The 20,573-nt window shown below is 42.2% G+C and overlaps 1 protein-coding gene across 1 annotated transcript in view; it reads right to left on the bottom strand.

Moving 5' to 3' along the window:
• RSPH14 (radial spoke head 14 homolog) overlaps positions 1-20,573 on the bottom strand; it is a 195,845-nt gene that overhangs the window by 16,366 nt on the left and 158,906 nt on the right. The gene's annotated exons all lie outside the window — the stretch shown is intronic.

The raw sequence follows: 20,573 nt of genomic DNA on the forward strand, positions 1-20,573 counted from the left end.
GTAGCAGCCGTGTTAGTCTGTATTCGCAAAAAGAAAAGGAGGACTTGTGGCACCTTAGAGACTAACAAGTTTATTAGAGCATAAGCTTTCGTGAGCTACAGCTCACTTCATCGGATGCATTTGGTGGAAAAAACAGAGGAGAGATTTATATACACACAACTGTGGGCACCATACTAGCACTCCTCCAACATTTCCCCAGGATTTATTTGGCAAATTTCACCTCTATTTGCAAACTGTGATCAGTTTATAGTTTTCTCAAATGTATTCTCTTGCAGAGTCATTCCCTTCAACCTTATTCTCTCCAGTGTCATTTTCTAAGAGGCAACAAATTATCTACTGCCAGAGCTCATGCCTGTTCCTACAATGATTTCAACCCAGGTGAGGCTCAAGTTACAGTTGCTCTGATGTTCCCAATATCCACAAGTGCAATATTTTTCCCTATAATAACTCCTGCTGAGAGATTACAAGAGTGGAATAGCTGTGTGCTCCCTTACACCATTCCTTGCAATAATTTATACTGGGAGAAACAGGGGGCTTTGAGTTTCCCAGCCATCAGCACTTCACTACGTCCTAGAGAGAATAATCTTGCTGGGCTACAGCACGGCTGTGATCTGCCCAGCAAGTCAGTTCTCTGTGAGTGCTGAGTGGCTGACTCTTAAGTGTTCTATTTTTTAGACAATACTAAGCCAACATTGAAACAACATTGCCATGGAAAAGTAGCAAGCAGAAGAGAACCCATTGTCCACCAGTAACTATGTGGAAACAAAATCCTCAGCGTCTGGTTGCTAAGACAATTCTTTGGTTGCTAAGAGAAAAGTGGCTCCATTTGAAGTGATTCATATGTAGTTGGATAAGGAAGTATGAGAAGAGAAAAGGCTGTCTCCTTATTCAGGGATAAAGTGGTCTTTACCGCAAGTACAGCTAGAAAAGGATTTCAATGACCTTTTGTTAACCCAGGGGAAAAATTCCCTGAGTTCACAGTCAAGCCTAAGAATAGGTTTCAGAGTAGCAGCCGTGTTAGTCTGTATTCTCAAAAAGAAAAGGAGTACTTGTGGCACCTTAGAGACTAACAAATTTATTAGAGCATAAGCTTTCGTGAGCTACAGCTCACTTCATCGGATGCATTTGGTGGAAAAAACAGAGTAGAGATTTATATACACACACACAGAGAACATGAAACAATGGGTTTATCATACACACTGTAAGGAGAGTGATCACTTAAGATAAGCCATCACCAACAGCAGGGGGGGGAAGGAGGAAAACCTTTCATGGTGACAAGCAGGTAGGCTAATTCCAGCAGTTAACAAGAATATCAGAGGAACAGTGGGGGGTGGGGTGGGAGGGAGAAATACCATGGGGAAATAGTTTTACTTTGTGTAATGACTCATCCATTCCCAGTCTCTATTCAAGCCTAAGTTAATTGTATCCAGTTTGCAAATTAATTCCAATTCAGCAGTCTCTCGTTGGAGTCTGTTTTTGAAGCTTTTTTGTTGAAGTATAGCCACTCTTAGGTCTGTGATCGAGTGACCAGAGAGATTGAAGTGTTCTCCAACTGGTTTTTGAATGTTATAATTCTTGACGTCTGATTTGTGTCCATTCATTCTTTTACGTAGAGACTGTCCAGTTTGGCCAATGTACATGGCAGAGGGGCATTGCTGGCACATGATGGCATATATCACATTGGTAGATGCGCAGGTGAAGGAGCCTCTGATAGTGTGGCTGATGTGATTAGGCCCTATGATGGTATCCCCTGAATAGATATGTGGACAGAGTTGGCAACGGGCTTTGTTGCAAGGATAGGTTCCTGGGTTAGTGGCTCTGTTGTGTGGTGTGTGGTTGCTGGTGAGTATTTGCTTCAGATTGGGGGGCTGTCTGTAAGCAAGGACTGGTCTGTCTCCCAAGATCTGAGAGAGCGATGGCTCGTCCTTCAGGATAGGTTGTAGATCCTTGATGATGCGTTGGAGGGGTTTTAGTTGGGGGCTGAAGGTGATGGCTAGTGGCGTTCTGTTGTTTTCTTTGTTGGGCCTGTCCTGTAGTAGGTGACTTCTGGGTACTCTTCTGGCTCTGTCAATCTGTTTCTTCACTTCAGCAGGTGGGTACTGTAGTTGTAGGAATGCATGATAGAGATCTTGTAGGTGTTTGTCTCTGTCTGAGGGGTTGGAGCAAATGCGGTTATATCGTAGCGCTTGGCTGTAGACAATGGATCGAGTGGTATGATCTGGATGAAAGCTAGAGGCATGTAGGTAGGAATAGCGGTCAGTAGGTTTCCGATATAGGGTGGTGTTTATGTGACCATCGCTTATTAGCACCGTAGTGTCCAGGAAGTGGATCTCTTGTGTGGACTGGTCCAGGCTGAGGTTGATGGTGGGATGGAAATTGTTGAAATCATGGTGGAATTCCTCAAGAGCTTCTTTTCCATGGGTCCAGATGATGAAGATGTCATCAATGTAGCGCAAGTAGAGTAGGGGCATTAGGGAACGAGAGCTGAGGAAGCGTTGTTCTAAGTCAGCCATAAAAATGTTGGCATACTGTGGGGCCATGCGGGTACCCATCGCAGTGCCGCTCCACCAAATGCATCCGATGAAGTGAGCTGTAGCTCACGAAAGCTTATGCTCTAATAAATTTGTTAGTCTCTAAGGTGCCACAAGTACTCCTTTTCTTTTTAAGCCTAAGAATATGGCCCTTTATCAATGTATAGAACAGAATAACGTGTACTCCACTTCTGAGGTTTTGCTGACATTGAGTAATTTCATTTGTCATTAGCTTACTGGACTTTACTCTCCTAATGCAGAAGAAGCCATGACAGAGATGTTGTTAAAGCTTTTGCTACCTTTGCTACATTTGGAAGCCAGTTGCTGTAGGAGTACAAAAACGATTAAGTTGGAAAAAATGAAAATTAGAATCATAAAAATTATGTTGAGGGCTACAAATAAGTGATGTTTTAAGCTGGGAACTGTGTATTATGACAGGACAGTGATGTGGGGAGAGCGTATACATGTCTTCTGTAATGCCATAGATCATTGTGACTGCACTGGGGTGTCATGTTGCCTAGGCATGATATTGTAATAAAGCATGATTTCCATTTTCCTTTCTTTAACCAATTTTCTCTTTCTTTTTCAGGCACAAGGAGAAAGAAACTCATGACCAGATTCTGGCCCCATGATGGAACAAAAGGGGATGATTGGCTTCTCTAATGGGCCAGTTAGAGATTCTCATCATGAGGAATAAAATCTGTATTGCTGACTCTCACTGACTTTTGGCTCCTTTGCCATAGAGCTGTGTTGGGGGTGGGCTGGAGAACAGTGGGGATATAGCACGGAGTGCTTTGTGTGCCAAGAATTCCTGGCTGGCAGCTTGGTCCCTAGAGAACTGATCCTGCAGGAATAACTGAGAGCAGCCTAAAATATAACCTGGGCTGACCTACATATTTCCCACACCGGTCTGATCCCAAAAATCTGCCTACACATGTTTTGAAGGTCTTTTGAAGTAAGTTGTGTAGTAAGAGACAAACTTTCAAAAAACAGCCTTTAAAACTGCTCCCATAGTTGTTCATGAGAAAAATCTCCCCGTAAGCCCACTGGCACATGAGACTAGGATAGGCAAAAACTTCCTAATATTTGCAAATGTAGGTCTGCCATGCAAATAACTATGTGCAAAATTGGGGGTTTCAATGTCAGAGGAGGTTTAGACCCGCAAGACCTTCATCCATCTACTTCCTGTAGAGCTGCTGTGACAGCTACTCTGCGATAATTTCAAACAGAAAGCACATTTGGACAACTTGACTTTAATGTAATTTCATTCATAGAATCATAGAACATCAGGGTTGGAAGGGACCTCAGGAGGTCATCTAGTCCAACCCCCTGCTCAAAGCAGGACCAATCCCCAACTAAATAATCCCAGCCAGGGCTTTGTCAATCCTGACTTTAAAAACCTCTAAGGAAGGAGATTCTACCACCTCCCTAGGTAATGCATTCCAGTGCTTCACCACCCTCCTAGTGAAAAAGTTTTTCCTAATATCCAACCTAAACCTCCCCCACTGCAACTTGAGACCATTACTCCTTGTTCTGTCATCTGCTCCCACTGAGACCAGTCTAGATCCATCCTCTTTGGAACCCCCTTTCAGGTAGTTGAAAGCAGCTATCAAATCCCCCCTCATTCTTCTCTTCTGCAGACTTATTCTTCCTGATCAGATGGCATGCTGAATGCAAAATGTAAAAATAAATATAGTGAGGAACGGAAGTTAAAAGCTCCTGCTTCCAGGCCCTGCATGTAGTTTTCATCCACAGCCATACTGCTGTTACTCAGGCAAGAGTCACAATCTAGGCATTAACATTTCATAAGACAAACATGGTTCTCATATAACACACTCAGCTCTGATATAAGCCATGACAATCAGTCACTTTCATTTTCCTTCTGTCTGTTATTACTTTTCTCTTAACGCTTTTCCTCTCATGCCTGTTTTCTGTTTGTGTTTGTCCATTCATCAACTCTTCTTAATTCCTTTCTGCCAAATATTTGCCATGCATCTCTTTCTGCCTCATGCTATCCCATCATCTTTTCCCTCCTGTTTCAATCTCTCTCACACCTTCCTTCTTGAATACTAGCCTAGCACTCTTGCTATCTCCAATACCATTACTCTACCTGCAACCATACATATGTCTTTTGCTGCATATAAAAATTAATGGCCCATGTCTGTGTTTGCATCCTTCACTTCTCATCTCTTCATGTGGCATTGATCTATTTGACTGTTTGCCGCATTTTCATTGGCTTTGGAGTTTGTGTCTGCCAGTTAATGTTTATTGATCTTCTTTGACTCAGTTATCTTTAATCAACTGCATTTTTTCCTCTTCATGGCTCACCATTGGTGGAGGCACTTGCTATTGCGGCTCTGAGTGCAAAATATGTGTCACACTCAACGTCTTGTCTCCTTCTGTTACAGTGAGTTGGCTGGAGTTGCACAGAGCATCTTATATAGTGCAAATAGTGGGCTTGGAGCTTGACAAACAAAGTAGGAACACAGGGTCTCTCCCTAAAAGAACCTACAATCTGTAGAAAGAGGCTGCTGGCTGGACTGTAACAAGAAGTAGTGACTTCTTGAGTTGAGGAATCACAGCCAGTTCCACAATTTCTGTTTAGATGAATTTTTTAAAAAATATTTCATTTTACTTATTTACTTTTGTGCAAGTACTTTGGCTCCTTTCACTGCTAACATTCATCTGCTCTGTCAAGTGTTCTGTGATGGAGATTCAGTCTCTGCTCCAAGACAGAGCAGCTTGACAGGACTGCTACCATGATGAGAAGGTACTAAAGAAACCTGCACAGTTAAGAATATGATCCAGGAAGATGGGCTGCTTCACCATCCCAAAGGCTTCACTGAGGTCAAGCGATGCTAGTGTCAGCAGAAAAGAGACTTGTTTACAGAAGACTGAAAAATCCAGACTGAAATTTGTTTTTTTTTTCCCCTTAGGAGACCAAGTTATACCAGAAAAGATCAGGGGACTAGAGAAGTGAAAAGAAAAGGAAAGAGAAATAATTAGTGAACATTTGTAGGGGTGATACTTGCAAATTAGAGCAATCTTAAAGTGAAAGAAGTGAATTCCTTACAACTGACTGTACAAACAGTGGATGGGGAGGGTGAGCTGGCTGCTCCTGCAGCTTCTATGCTGCTGACAAATGCAGTGGCATCCCTTGAACTCTTAACTTTTCATTGAAATACTGGCACTTCAAAGGTGACTTACTTGGTGCAGTAGTAGTGCTGTGATTTGTCCAGTCTACCAGATACATTTGGAGCAGTGAATAGTAACACTTAAGGTTTGCGACAGAATGTACTCCTGTGTCCACACCCTACACACTATTGTAATAATCTTCTCTCTCTCTGTAGTTAATAAACTCATTCTATTGTTATATCTAATCCAATGTGTTTAAACTGAAATGTTTGGGAAACTGCATTTGGGGTAAAAAAGTGTAGGTGTATTATTTCAGTTAAAGAAACGCAGATTTTATATGAATTTTTATTGTTCAGCAGAGGTCTGGGTATACATACCAGGCATACATTTCTGGGGGAAATCTAAGACTGTGAGTGTGTTGGAGTCACCCTGCAGCATAACCAATGCTGGTAAGAGCCAAGGTATGGCTGGCTGGCTGCAGCACACGCAGACATAGCTGGGCATGACTTGCCTGCCAGAGACTGTTTGTGTGCAGTCCAGACTGGAGGTTACAGCAGCAAAGGACTGTAAAGGGCAGCCCAGGTTAGAAGGCAGGGTTGACACAAGCCACTCATTAGTCTGGATTGTAGCCTGGGCATGTCACAGGGACATCTAAGGCTATGTGAAAGAAGTGTTACAAAATGTAACTTGCTGTCATTGCAATTGCATAGTTAACTTCAGTATTGATCCATTTTGCCCTGAGAACTTGCATTTTTCCCTTGGGCCACTTTTTCTTCTTATTTCCGCACTCATCTTCTCCTTCTCACAGTCTTCTGGCTAGTCCCATCCTCTCCTTTCCTGTCATTTTTAAAAAAATAGACTCAAAGTGGTGTTGCCATTTTGTTGTATTCTCTCAATCAAGCTGTTGGACAAAGTTTTAAGTGTTTTATAAAATTTTGCAGGGGACATAATAAACATTTACAAATAACAGTATTTTTAATTCCCTAAGCAATTACACTACATTATTGATTACAAATGTCATTTTTAAAATCAAAGCCACTTTAAACATGTGCTTTTTAATGAGAAGCAAACATTTGAAAAGCTCTGGTTAGTAAATATTGTACAGTGTGGAACACTGTAGTTAAGTTAAAGAAATTGGCTTTATCTCAGCACAGATTTCTATATACATGTCGTTTGTTAACACGAAGCATTGAGTTGCAATTTCTAGATATTAACTTGCAGTCGTCAACAGAGCATCTCTTTGTAGTATAGGACAGAAAACTAAAAGAGGAAACAAAACCAGATCTGATACATCTTGTAAACTGTCCAGCACATAGTAGCTGAGAAAGTCCAACACGGAAGGTCACTAGCTGCTGGAAGCATAAAAATGCATCAGTAATAAGTCTCAAACTTAGCAGCATCTCTTTTTTGTGTCATGTAGAGTCAGTAAGCCTTACCCATAACTGCATCATGTTTCTGATATCACCAGCATTCTAGATTAGGAGTAACCTATTTTTAGGGCAATTGTGTGACTAGCAGCATAGATTAAATGCATGCAGTAGCTCAGTGCTTCTCCAGTATTTCCATTCTGCAGGCCAATTTGTAAAGGAGTGATCTTCTCTGTGCTCCTCCCATCACAACACCCTGATCCACCACTGTATGGTTCTCAAAATGTTTCATTCATTGGACCACTGTAAAGAATTGACCACTGGTGGCCTATAAAACACAGTTTGAAAGTCCCATAGTAGCTAATGTAATTTTAAGATTGAGAATGCAGGGCCCTCCACTCTTCCCCAAAAAATATGTCAATGAGTAGATAAAGGATAGCAGTATGCTTGAACTAGACTAATATTTCCTTCCAGGGTGTCTGGAGCAGTGGATAGGCCCACCAAAAGTGAAAAAGAGCCCAACTGTGTGCACTACTTCCAACATCTAGCTAACTATGTTCAATCTTCTTACTGAAGAGAGACATTCTATAGACATCCCTTGAAATGTCAAACTAATTCTCTTTTAAATACAGATCCAAATCTGTGATCTTTTTACAGTAAAGTTGTCTTAGAAAGAAAGTCAGTGTCTACAAGAATACTCAGAGAACAAAAATAATCTTTTGTCTGAATGTTCTCAGATAGGCAGAAAGGAATACAATTTAGGGTTTCCAAATTAAAAAATAGACCCTGGATTACATTTTTACATAGGAATTACACACTAGATCACATGAATGGTCCATCAAATTCATCACTGACTGTAGTCAGTACCAGATGCTTCAGGGAAGGGCCCCAAAAAACTCTGTTCTGAAAAATTATGGAACATCTATTTCTTCCCAGCCCTGTCAGTTAGTGGTTGGCTCATGCCCTGAAGCATCATGATACAAATGATACATCCTTTTCATCCTGTCTCATTTAACTCTAAATGTTCACCATCCATATAAAGTCTAATCTCTTCTTCTGAGATCTTGGCTTCAACTATATATTGGATGATCATAAATTAGGAAACATCTTGTAGTGTATGCAAAATAATTTAATTTATTTTGTTCAGAAGAAAATGTTGTTTTGCCACAGGTTCTTGTCTGGGATAATTCACTGACTAATTGCAATGTGATCCCCACATGTTTATGAACTCCCTCCACTGTGAAGATCTTTCTAACAAACAACATTAAGGCAGGAAACAGATCTGATATTTGTATTGCTTGCTCTGAAGAGCTGAGTTCAAATGATATATAGTGAATTAACGCATTCAGATGATAACTAATCCTCAGGATCTGTGCTCCAGCCATGTGCTACAATCAAGTTTCATATGTGACATTACAAATCCCTCGTTGCTCCTCTGAGCAGTAAGGGAGAGGTACAAATATAGAGTAAGAGCAAAGTGACTCATAAAACACCCTGCCATAAAAGGCTCTGATGACATCATTGCTTCCACAAACACCTGGCATGATTTAAGTTGTTTACAGAAAGGAAAGATAATTCAATGCATATAACAAAGCGAACATGTTCATAAGAGAATTTGGATTGATTCAGGTTTCTTCAGTTAATATTGGATTTTATACCTGCCTAAATACTTGTGCGTCTAGATTGAGGGCCCAGACAATCATTAATTGTTACTACAATAAGCCTCTACCAGATCCAATAATTTATCAAACTGCTGCTCTGCATTTTCCATTGACTGTCTGAGTCCATGATCAAGCTCTCTGAGTTTGGCTGCATTGTTTTTTTCATTATTTGTTCTATTCCCTGTGTTCTTGTTCTAAACAGGCTTTGATATTGCATGTAAGATACTCTCATTTAAACCATTTACCTTATTATATTTATGAAAAGTCCTAAAACTGACTCCTGCATATAGAAGTTGACTTTTCACTTCTCTGACAGTAAAGCCAAGAAGTTAGAGACTATCTTGGCACCCTAAACAATTATTTTAAGCTCCGATTTAAGGATGGACAGCCCAATATTTAAAAAGAGAAAAAATCATTCAATTGCAGCCAAGGGATACACTAAAACAAATAAAATAATCATCCATATTTGTGATACACAGGCTCTGTAACTATATACATATATTTTATTTTCTATCACAGTCATGCCTAGAGGATTCAAATGAGATCATAGTTCCATTGTACTAGGCACTGTACAAACGCATAAGAGCCAGTCTCGGCTTCAAGAAGATTACAGACTAAATGGAGAAGACTGACAAAGGAGGGGAGGGGAAATATAAGTATAGAGACATAGAGGTCAGTGAAAGGGTATGGAAATGATCCCAGGTCTCTTGATGCCCAGCCCACTGCACTATCCACTAGACTACACTGCCTCTCAAGATTCTCTCTCTCTCTTTTATATGGCATTATAAGTATGCAAAGCTAGTATAACTATTCATTTTCATCTACAATCTACACTTACAGGTAGAGATGGCATTTTGGCTCTATATCTCCATTTTCAGACAACTTTCTTGAAACACTATCTTTCAGTCTGAAATGTCTTACGTTTGGTCTTAATGCAGAAATTTGGTGTTTGGGTTTTTTTTAAATTAAGTTTCATAAAAATGTGTTGAGCAGCTTGAGTTATCGGAGCATCAGGAAAGAGTGGTTTATAAATGTTAATTGTTTTTAAACAATGTTTTTACAATCAGGCTTTTCATTTGTAAGTTTCATTTAAACAAGAGATAGTGAAACATTTTGGATAAAATATGAACTGACTCTCACCATTCTTCATCCAAAACAAAACATGAATTTCTGAAGTTTGAAAAGATTTTTCTATTTTAAAAACAAAACAAAAACAAAAAAAAAGGAAGAAAAATCTCCACATCTCTGTAGCTGCTAGATATAGCTGAAATCCCATGAAAAGGGCTATTCTGGCTTTTCTCCCAGTGTTTCCAATCCAAACTGTGCTGGAAATGGTGAGGTTTCCAGTCTCCTTTAAAGGGCAGGCACACAAGAGGGGAGTGTTGTTTTCTCTGTGCTGTGAACAGGTTGTTGGCATAAGTGTACAGCTAAGATTACTTAGGTAGCTTGAAGAGGGGCCAACCAGCAGCTCCACTCTTAGAAATAGCAAAATAAATCAACAAAGCAAAAGTGGACCACATTTCTGGGATATACATGAACAACTCACATTGACTTCAACAGGAATTGCATGCATATATCTGAGGTCAGACTTTGGCAGAGAGAGAACGAGAGCACACACACACATTTCTCTCCCAACAAAGAATGAACACACTCAATGTTCAAACACCTTCTTGGACACTGGGAAAGCTCACTGCTGAGAAAAGTGGTAGTGCTTCACACTAACAAAAGTGGTTTTGAACTTTTAAGTCCAGCTACTTTAAGGGCCAGAGGAATTAAGGGCACTTCACTTGGGCTCCTTCCTAGAAATGTGTACTTACAAGTTTTCATTTTCCAGATTTTTTTGCTGTGAACACTGTTTTTTCCTTTCTTTTTTGTGCAAAAAATTAATTAGATTACTTATTGAAATTTAAGTAAGTGTAATACTTTAGTTAATTCTTTGATTTTTTGTAAAGTGTGTGAATTTTGCAATATCAGCATGATAAATCTAAAATTCTGCCCTAATTCTATTTTTGTCAGAAAAAAGAGCTGCTTATGCTGTTGATAACAGAGATGGGGGATTTACAGAAGGCCATGTGCTGCTGGACTCATACAAGCTGAGTACTACTTTACTCCATGAGTACTCCCAGTTACTTCAGTGGGGCTACTTGACAGATAAGGAACCACGCAGCATGAATAAGGGAATTAAAATACAGTCAAGAGAAACGTAGTTTTACAAGTGAAAAATTGTCTTTGACGCAAAATGCAAATTATTTAAGGCAAGTATGCCCCTTTTTCTTTATGCTTCATTGCTAATTCCAAAGATTTAGGAATACCCTTATAGGGTAGCATTTAGGTTTTTGACTGGCTTGTGAAATCTTCTGGTGGACCTAAGGATCTCTTTGCGGAAGTCTGAAATATCTGCTGACATTTCTACAACAAAGCATCAGAGAGGAAGGAGTTAAGGCAGCACTTTTGGCAGTAGAAGCCACGCCCCTTTGTCCCTGCTGGGCATGCTCCAACTGCTGCTACAGTATAAAAAGAAGCAGCCCAATTCAGTCAAGGTTGACTGCAGAGGAGGGAGGATGCACCTTGCCAACTCCATGGGAGTAGGCGACATCAACACCTAGACAGGTGCCCAGATGCCCCAGGGAAATTGTGGTCGTTGGGAGCAGTGCCGCTTGAAGAGCCCAGGGACTCCAAAGACGCCCAGACTTCAACTACAGGAATCATAGTAGGATGTAACCCAGGGAGGGACTCGGGGCTGGTCTTAGGGAAAATGGCACCCTGGGTGAACTTGCATTTTGGTGCCCTGGCCTCTGTGGGTGTGGTGCCCCTGGGCTCCCTTCACCCCAAAGGCCTGCTCTCACTCTTGTGCCCTAGTCCCTGCATCTTCCTCCTGCACCAATGTGGGGAAACTGACCTGGATGCATGAAGCAGCTGGCATTGCTACTTGCTCCCCGAGGGCCGGCTGCTCCTCTGCACACCCCAGGGGGCTGTGCGGGGAGGAACAACATCAGGGCTGTGTGCATCAAGGTCACTTTCCCTGCCTGGATTGCATAAGGAGAGGGCACGAGAGCAGCAGCTGCTGGTGCCTCAGCCCAGCCCACGTGGGGAAAGTGACCTGGATGCAGGAGCCCTGGCGTGTGTGTTGGAGGGACTGTGTGAGGGAAACTGTGTGAGAGTGTGTGGGTAAAAACAGTGAACAAAAGCCACAGCTGGCCAAAACACCAGCCATGTGCTGCTCCCACTAAAAGGGAACCATCACACTATCTTGCTCTTCAAATTTCTGATGTGAACTACCAGGCCTTGAATTAAAATTTTGTATGAAATTGGGGTGAATTAAAACATTGTAAATAGTTTTTTTTAATAAAAAATCTGAAAAACTTTACATTTTATTTACAGTGTCATTATTCATACTACTCTTGCTAGTCCTTCCCCTCCACCCCCAGGCAGAGAGGCACAGAGACTAGCATCAGGACCAGCTGTGCTCCCAAAAGACCAGGTCAAACTTTCTGAACTGAACCACACCCACATCCCTCCCCAGACCAAACTGGACCAGACTTGCATCCCTCCCTAGACCAAAGGCACTAGTGGGGGGGATGGGGCAGGGGAAACTTGTGTGGGGTCTAGTCTCTCCCAGGGGTGCTGGTGGGGGGATGGGGCAAAGGAACTCCAGTTGCTCCGTGGGGCCTGCACTGAGGGGGCTTATCTGGAGCAAGGAACACCCACTGGTTGGGGTGTCCATCCACTGTGTGCCGGTGCCACCTCCTGCCCAGCATGGTTCAGGACCCGCACGCTCCCCGGCCTCCGCATTCCAATAATGGTGGGCCAGGGTGAGCACACAGGGTGGGAGGGAGCTGCATGCGCCACACCCTCCCACCAGCGCTACCCCAGGCCCAGCAGGGACCCGAGAGCCCAGAGAAGAGGCAGGAGCCATGCCATGGGGGAGCCCAGCTGTCTGCGGCAGCCAGAAACCCCTGGGCCTGCTGCCAAGTCTCCCCCTGCTCACACCACCAAGTGGTACGAGCCTCTGGGGAAGGAGGTGGGGGCAGAGTGGAGCTGCAGTGGCTGAGGGCTCCTCTCCACCCCAGTAATGGCCGGAGCGCTCAGCTGGCAGAGAGGAGCAAGGGGGTGGGGGGAGAGGGCAGGGAGAAGGCGGCGGCCCTGGGCCCGCTGGCCGAGAGGAGCAGGGCTGTGGGGGGAGGGACCGGGGAGGGGAGAGGAAACAGTGCTGCGGATGCTTGGCCGCAATGCACAAGTGGAGCGCTGGGCTGGGCCAGCTCACAGCACCCTTTTTGGCGGGCCACCCTGTTGCCTCACCCCAAAGGCCATCTGTAGAGGGACTACCAGTGTCCCTGAAACATCAGCATGTTTCGGGCGGATTCCCCGCTAACCAGGTGGCAAATCCATTCACCACCACCAGGCCCCTACACTGGGACCTGGTGGAGCACGGAGAGCCTGGGTCCCCCTACCCAGGCCATCCCTACTTTGTGGGGTGGCTCACCAAACCTCCACTATTAACTCTGGCCATTGGGGCACACTTCCCTGCAGTCAAGGGGAGTCCAATTGATTCTGTCCATTAGGCCACATCTCTTTGAGGCAAAGGGCAGCCATATCGGTTCAACTGTGGAGCTACCATGCCCTTACCCCACTCCCCATGAGTGATGGGGTGTACGTGCTCCATGACATGCCTCAATACATTGTTTTTCCTGAATATCTCTCCCTCTCAAGGTATTTTCAGTTCTAGGTGCTTCTAGGAACAGATGTTTCCTATCCCAGTGAAATTGTTTCCAGTGGTTTCTGCCAATGGTTGTGTGAATTTTTTCATAATGAAACAAGTCAGATTAAATTCTGGGGATTTCCTATAGCCTCAGTGCATACTGGGTGTATCTCAGACTTAGCATCAATGAGAATCAAAAGACAGGAGAAGTATTCTCTAGCTCTGTAATTCAATGAGAAGGGGCCAAATTGCTCAACCTCCTGAAGTCATTTCCTAAAGAGGTAGAGGAAGGAAAGGCAGACAATGCAGATGCCCTGTAAAGCTCTGAATGACAGAGGATGCCAGCCAGCCCTCCCCTTCACATATTAGGCAAGGATGAAGTAAAAGCCAAATGCCCACTCTACATAAGTAGATAACAAGAGACAACTTGGGGAGCAGGCTGAGCTTGGTGGGAGACAGCACCCCTGGAAAAAAAAGGTGGTGAAATTCCCTGATTTTGTATGAAACCAAGCAGTTTCACTCGGTTTCAGTCCAGATTTGCTTAGAATCTAGGGAAAACTGGAAACTCCATGTGAAATTTGGGAGACACAAATGTTTGAGCGAAACATGTTGGTTTTGGATCACTATCGCTCTCTAAAACAAGACAGGTGGGTATTGCATATTCTAAAGACCTTTTTCTGCCTTTCAGCTGAGGCTGTCTGTTGTGATAAGGGGCCTAGTTCTCTGCTGCCCAGTTCTTTGTGTGATGGGCAGTAGAGAGGCAGAAAGGATGCAAAGTGGGAATAAAACACTGTCTTTCTGATGTGGTAGCATTTGCTATCCATTTTGATTATACAAGGTGAAGGCAATGGAGAATCAGGCCCACAGACTCTGTCATATTTGTGCAAGCTGTACCAAAAAAATTCAACCTCTGCCTGGCCCCTAGATGATGTGCATGAAATAGATAAAGAGCTCTGAAACGCAGATAATCCTCCTCCCCATCTTTTACCTTACAGCAGCTTATGCAGTAGTGCCTGGAGATCAGCATGCAGAACAGAGCTCTAGTGTGAGCAGCTCTCCCTTAGGGATTCATTTCCAGTCGCTCTACTCCAGTTTTTGGAAGATATTGTACTTTAGTAGAATTGCATAAAGTGGTGTGATTGGACACAGTCACCTTACAAATAATGTGGAGCAATCCCAGGGGAATGGAAAATCCCAAGGTGGGGGAGGAAAACCCTGTTGCTCTCTTTGTAGAGTTTCTTCCAAAGTCTTCTGTTTGGTCAGGTTTATCCCTGTCATGGAAGAAGCAGAGAGTGGGGCTCTTGAGCCCCATTAATCTCAGGAAACTGCCAGAGGTACAGTGACATCCTTCACACTGGCTTCAAGCCACTCTGCCTCCCATCTGACTCATACACTGTTCCAGTTTAGCGGCCTGCCATGGAATCCCCACAGGCAGCTGTTTCTGGAACGAAGGGTTCCCTTCCCTATTGGGCAGGGGCTTTGCACAAAAGGTAAGGCCAAGAATTTGTGGGGTTTGGGGAAGGATCATGTGTATTCAGAGTCCAAAGATCCCAGTTCTTTGTTTTGTATTAATATAACTCCAGGGACTGGGGCAGGAAATAAAACCCACAAATTAAATCCATTGTAAAGACAGCCCCTTAACCCTGCAGATGCTGCTCAGTGCATATACAGGAATGCAAAGACTTCCCTGGTGGATGACACCCTCTGAGAAAGGGCAGGGTACTACACCCCATTTTATAACTGGGAAAACTGAGGCACAGCACAGGGGCCAGACTTGCTCAAGATGAGAATGTAAGTCAGTGGCAGAGTTGGGAATAGACCCCCAGGAGTTGTGAATGCCAGCCCACCTGCTCTAACCACTAGACCTCACTTGGAAACAGAACCCAAGAGTCCTCCCTATTCATGCATATAGAGCATTTGTGTTATAGGCTGACTTCTGACCCCCTTCCATAAAGAAGTGGGGATCCACACACGAAAGGCTCACTATGCCGAGATCTGGGCGAACAATCAAACTGTGTTTATCACTGTATGCAGTGTGACCCACATCTTCAAAGGTATTTGGGTACCTTTGGGATTTAGCAACACCTGAATCCCTTTAAGGATTTGGGCCTCCAGCCTGTTGGTTAGACCACTATATTACAAGTCAAGAGATGTGGGTTCTATTCACAGCTCTGCCACTGATTAACTGGGTGACCATGAGCAAGTCACATCACCGCCCTGTGCCTTAGCTTCCCCATCTGTAAAATGGGGATAATGATACTGACCTCCTTTGTAAAGTAATTTGAGATCTACTAATGAAAAATGCTATGCAAGAGCTACATATTATTAGTATTATTATTGATTAGTATATTATAAAATCTCATTTGGATAAATGGGAATATTCTTTTCTAAAGGAATTTTCTAAGAATATTCTAAACTCCCTGTTGTCATTGCATTATCGCCATTTAGGGAAAGAAGTTGTTGTTTCTCTCTGTGAGAGCTGCAGCCTTAATGATCCTCTGTTGCAAGGGCCCAGGTTTATGATGCAGGAGAGACTTGATTACTCCCATTAAATTCAGTAGGAGCAGGTTTGTGTCCAAAGATTGAAAAAACTGATTTTCCTTTTGAAAAAATTATAAATCAGAAAATTTCCCAACTGCTGTAAGGTACAGTCCTTGCCCCTTAAACTTCCACTTCTTTTGGGGGGTGTCTTTGCTACTAGAATTCAGTATTTTTCAATGTCATTTACTCTGCAAGGAAGGGAGGATTTTAAAGCCACAGGACAGCAAGTTTTATCATTTTACTATAAATATTTTCTGGTTATTTTTACAGTTGGGTTTACAATAATTAAATCTCCCCCACCCATGCACTTTTTTTATTTTTTGGATCCCTAGGAAAGATATGTAATCAATATGTAGAGAAAAGCTCTCCAAGCATCTAGAGGATAACTGAACCAGGAGCACCCAGAAGTGTGGATTTAGGACTTTAACGTGGACAAGGCTCCTATGGCCAGATCTGCTGAACTAGCAAATGGTACATCTACCAGAAGCCACTGGATCCTTTTCTACACTACGGCTCCACTACGACAGCTAACACCAGGACAGCTGAACAATGAGAACAGTTGGTCGTTTTCAGTAATTTTAGTAAAAAGAGTACAATGCTACAGCATTCCCATTAGTCTTCTAACCTTTCAAGATTAAAAAAAAAAAAAAAGGACCTCCTATTTAATCTGCCTTTGTAAGGGGAGACTTTGGGTTGAAAGAACCCCAGGTAACACCTTTAAAATATTAGACTCAGAGCCTGCAAAAATACACATTATTAACTTAAAGCACAAGAAATCCCATTGGCTTCATTGGGACTACTCGCATGTTTAAAGTTAAGCACATGCAAAGGTCTTTGCAGAATTGGGGCCTTAACTGGGAAGGGAAAACAAACAATACCTGAATTATAAGAGATTCCAGGAACTGTGTCCTTATGAAAGGACACAATCAACTCTAAAACCACACTTCTTTCTGGAGCTTTTAAAATGTACTGTTGTTGTTATAAGCAACTCCTAAAACTACATTAGCAGAAATATTAGAAGAAATTTTTTTTTATAATCAGTTTGTTTGCTGTGTATACTTGGTAGCAGATTGTGTGTCGTCTGTTTCACTGGTTTCCGTGTATAGTCAGTTCCCGCTGTGGTTTGCATGGGTCTTTTAAAAGTGTTTTCTCTCCTTTCTTGCTATGTATCATCAAATCACAAAAATTGGACTGGTGTAACGCCTGAAACTTGCTCCTTTTCTACAACTGACAAGTTTGAGCTGACATTGCTTGTTGCTCTACTATCTTGCACTTTATGTAGTAATAATAATATTAACCTAATAACAATACGGGTTTCAGAATAGCAGCCGTGTTAGTCTAACAATACCTTATCCTTACATAGTGACAGGTTTCAGAGTAGCAGCCGTGTTAGTCTGTATCTGCAAAAAGAAAAGGAGTACTTGTGGCACCTTAGAGACTAACAAATTTATTTGAGCATAAGCTTTTGTGAACTACAGCTTATGCTCAAATAAATGTTAGTTTCTAAGGTGCCACAAGTACTCCTTTTCTTCTTACATAGTGGTGTTCATTCATAAATCTCAAAACACCTTATGAAGTAGGTAAGTATCTTGATGTTTGTGTAAAGTTGGTATAAAGTTCTACCAAATCAGATATCTCCACATGCACATGTGGTAATGTTGTACACTTGGCACTTAGTTTGCACATGTGTAAATGACTATACAATGTGCAGGGTAGTGGAGATTCAGGCTCTGAGACTCTATAGTGAAGTATATAACTGAACTTTCTTGATCAAGTCTGTATTGCATGGGTATCTGCACTGCACTGGCTAAGCTATCAAGGTGTGTGCCAACATGCATTGGATTTAGAGTAAAGCATGGGATGAATTTTCTGGACACATTCTCCCTTCATAGAATATCAGGGTTGGAAGGGACCTCAGGAGGCATCTAGTCCAACCCCCTGCTCAAAGCAGGACCAATCCCCAACTAAATCATCCGAGCCAGGGCTTTGTCAAGCCTGACCTTAAAAACCTCTAAGGAAGGAGATTCCACCACCTCCCTAGGTAACCATTCCAGTGCTTCACCACCCTCCTAGTGAAAAAGTTTTTCCTAATATCCAACCTAAACCTCCCCCACTGCAACTTGAGACCATTACTCCTTGTTCTGTCATCTTCTCCCACTGAGAACAGTCTAGCTCCATCCTCTTTGGAACCCCTTTTCAGGTAGTTGAAAGCAACTATCAAATCCCCCCTCATTCTTCTCTTCTGCAGACTAAATAATCCCAGTTCCCTCAGCCTCTCCTCATAAATCACGTGCTCCAGTCCCCTAATAATTTTTGTTGCCCTCTGCTGGACTCTTTCCAATTTTTCCACATCCTTCTTGTAGTGTGGGCCCCAAAACTGGACACAGTACTCCAGATGAGGCCTCACAAATGCCAAATAAAGGGGCATTTTATGTTCATGTTCCAAAGGTCTAGTCAGAAGTCTATAAGAGAGAGCTCTATTTTGCAGCCCACCTGTAAGGTTATTAGAACCAAACAAAGATATCCTTGTTAGGGGCAAAAACCCTCTTCCCAATCCGAACCCTGAAATACAAAGCCAAAGATACCGATGGCATGCTGTTTACTGCACAATTGAGAATGAACTAAAGACAAAAATCGTACATGTTCTAGAGTCTGAAGTCAGCCTGCTCGTACAGCACAACAGCTAAGCCATGACTTTTGCCCACAGGACAATGAAAAGAAATCCAATGGCTGAATATTTCAGTTTTCTCTTTCTTCATTACTGAACTCCTATTCTAATGGCTCAGATACTGGTTGGGAAATAATATGGGGTCAAATATCCTAGTGCTGGCTACTCATATGATGACAGTATTCTATAATTGCTTCCTGCCTATGGCACTAACACCTGAAAATAATACAAATAGAACTGAACTTTGTGAAATCAGATGTATTACTTTTTCTGTGATTGCTTATTTGGAAAAAAAAAAGCATTCTTTTGAGAGTTAAGTTTACTACTGTATCTCCTTTGTCCCTCGGGAACCAATGGGAGATATACTTTATTTTCTTATTGGTCATAAATGACAGTTTGTCAAATACTCACTTTTCTGATAGTGTATTTATTTCTCATTAACATGAGCTAGGTCTAGTTTGGGTGTTGTTCTGTTTAATAAAAAGACAAGTAGTACTTGTGGCACCTTAGAGACTAACGAATTTATTAAAGCATAAGCTTTCGTGAGCTACAGCTCACTTCATCGGATGCATTTGGTGGAAAAAACAGAGGAGAGATTTATATTCACGCACACACAGAGAACATGAAACAATGGGTTTATCATACACACTGTAAGGAGAGTGATCACTTAAGATAAGCCATCACTAGCAGCAGGGGGGGGAAAGGACGAAAACCTTTCATGGTGACAAGCAAGGTAGGCTAATTCCAGCAGTTAACAAGAATATCAGAGGAACAGTGGGGGGTGGGGTGGGGTGGGGGGGAGAAATACCATGGGGAAATAGTTTTACTTTGTGTAATGACTCATCCATTCCCAGTCTCTATTCAAGCCTAAGTTAATTGTATCCAGTTTGCAAATTAATTCCAATTCAGCAGTCTCTCGTTGGAGTCTGTTTTTGAAGCTTTTTTGTTGAAGGATAGCCACTCTTAGGTCTGTGATCGAGTGACCGGAGAGATTGAAGTGTTCTCCAACTGGTTTTTGAATGTTATAATTCTTGACGTCTGATTTGTGTCCGTTCATTCTTTTACGTAGAGACTGTCCAGTTTGGCCAATGTACATGGCAGAGGGGCATTGCTGGCACATGATGGCATATATCACATTGGTAGATGCGCAGGTGAACGAGCCTCTGATAGTGTGGCTGATGTGATTAGGCCCTATGATGGTATCATAGGTCACTTTGTGTACTTTTTAAATATAAAACCTCTCATTTGTTTGAAAACCAAAAATACATTTTACAGTTTTTCATGATGATCAATTATTGCTATCTTGTGACAGACTGTTTTTTCCCCTCATTCTTTACTAATAAGGACAAATGCATGAAGACAAAACTAAGAGAAAACTACAGCCATTCAGTACAACCCAACAAACAAGATTTATTTATTTTTTTTTACGTTGTTTTCCAAAATATTTCCATAAAGCAGCAGCTCCTTAATGGTGCTGTAATTTTGAAGGCTGGATGCTTTACAAAGAATTATATTTTTGTCTTATTTTATACAATCCCTGTTCGGTTATTTTTTCTCTGAGTCTCTGAAAGAGTTAAGGGTTATGATAAGTGAAAACTGCTATGTAATGTTAACTGCACAGCTAAAACTAGCATATCTTCCAGGTCTCTAGGCCAGCCCTTAGGCAGCTGTCCACCCGCTGCTGGATTCAGTGCTTGTTACTGTAGAGGTGGCTTCTGTGGTAAATGCTGATTCAGCATTTGACCCAGTGACTGGGAGTGACAGATACAATAGGAATATAAGAAAAATATGAAGGAAAAACTGCTACATAGAAAGAACTGATCTGCAGATGTACTCAGTTCAGAGGAATAACTTTCTTGAAAAACATTTTGTTTATGGGACACCTGATTCTTAGATTTTTCTAGTCTTTCAAGATACAAAAATAGAAAGGACATCCCATTTAGCCTACTGGTAATATTAGCAGTACCAAAT

The sequence above is a fragment of the Dermochelys coriacea genome, chromosome 15 (assembly GCF_009764565.3).
Source record: "Dermochelys coriacea isolate rDerCor1 chromosome 15, rDerCor1.pri.v4, whole genome shotgun sequence".
Lineage (NCBI taxonomy): Eukaryota > Metazoa > Chordata > Testudines > Dermochelyidae > Dermochelys > Dermochelys coriacea.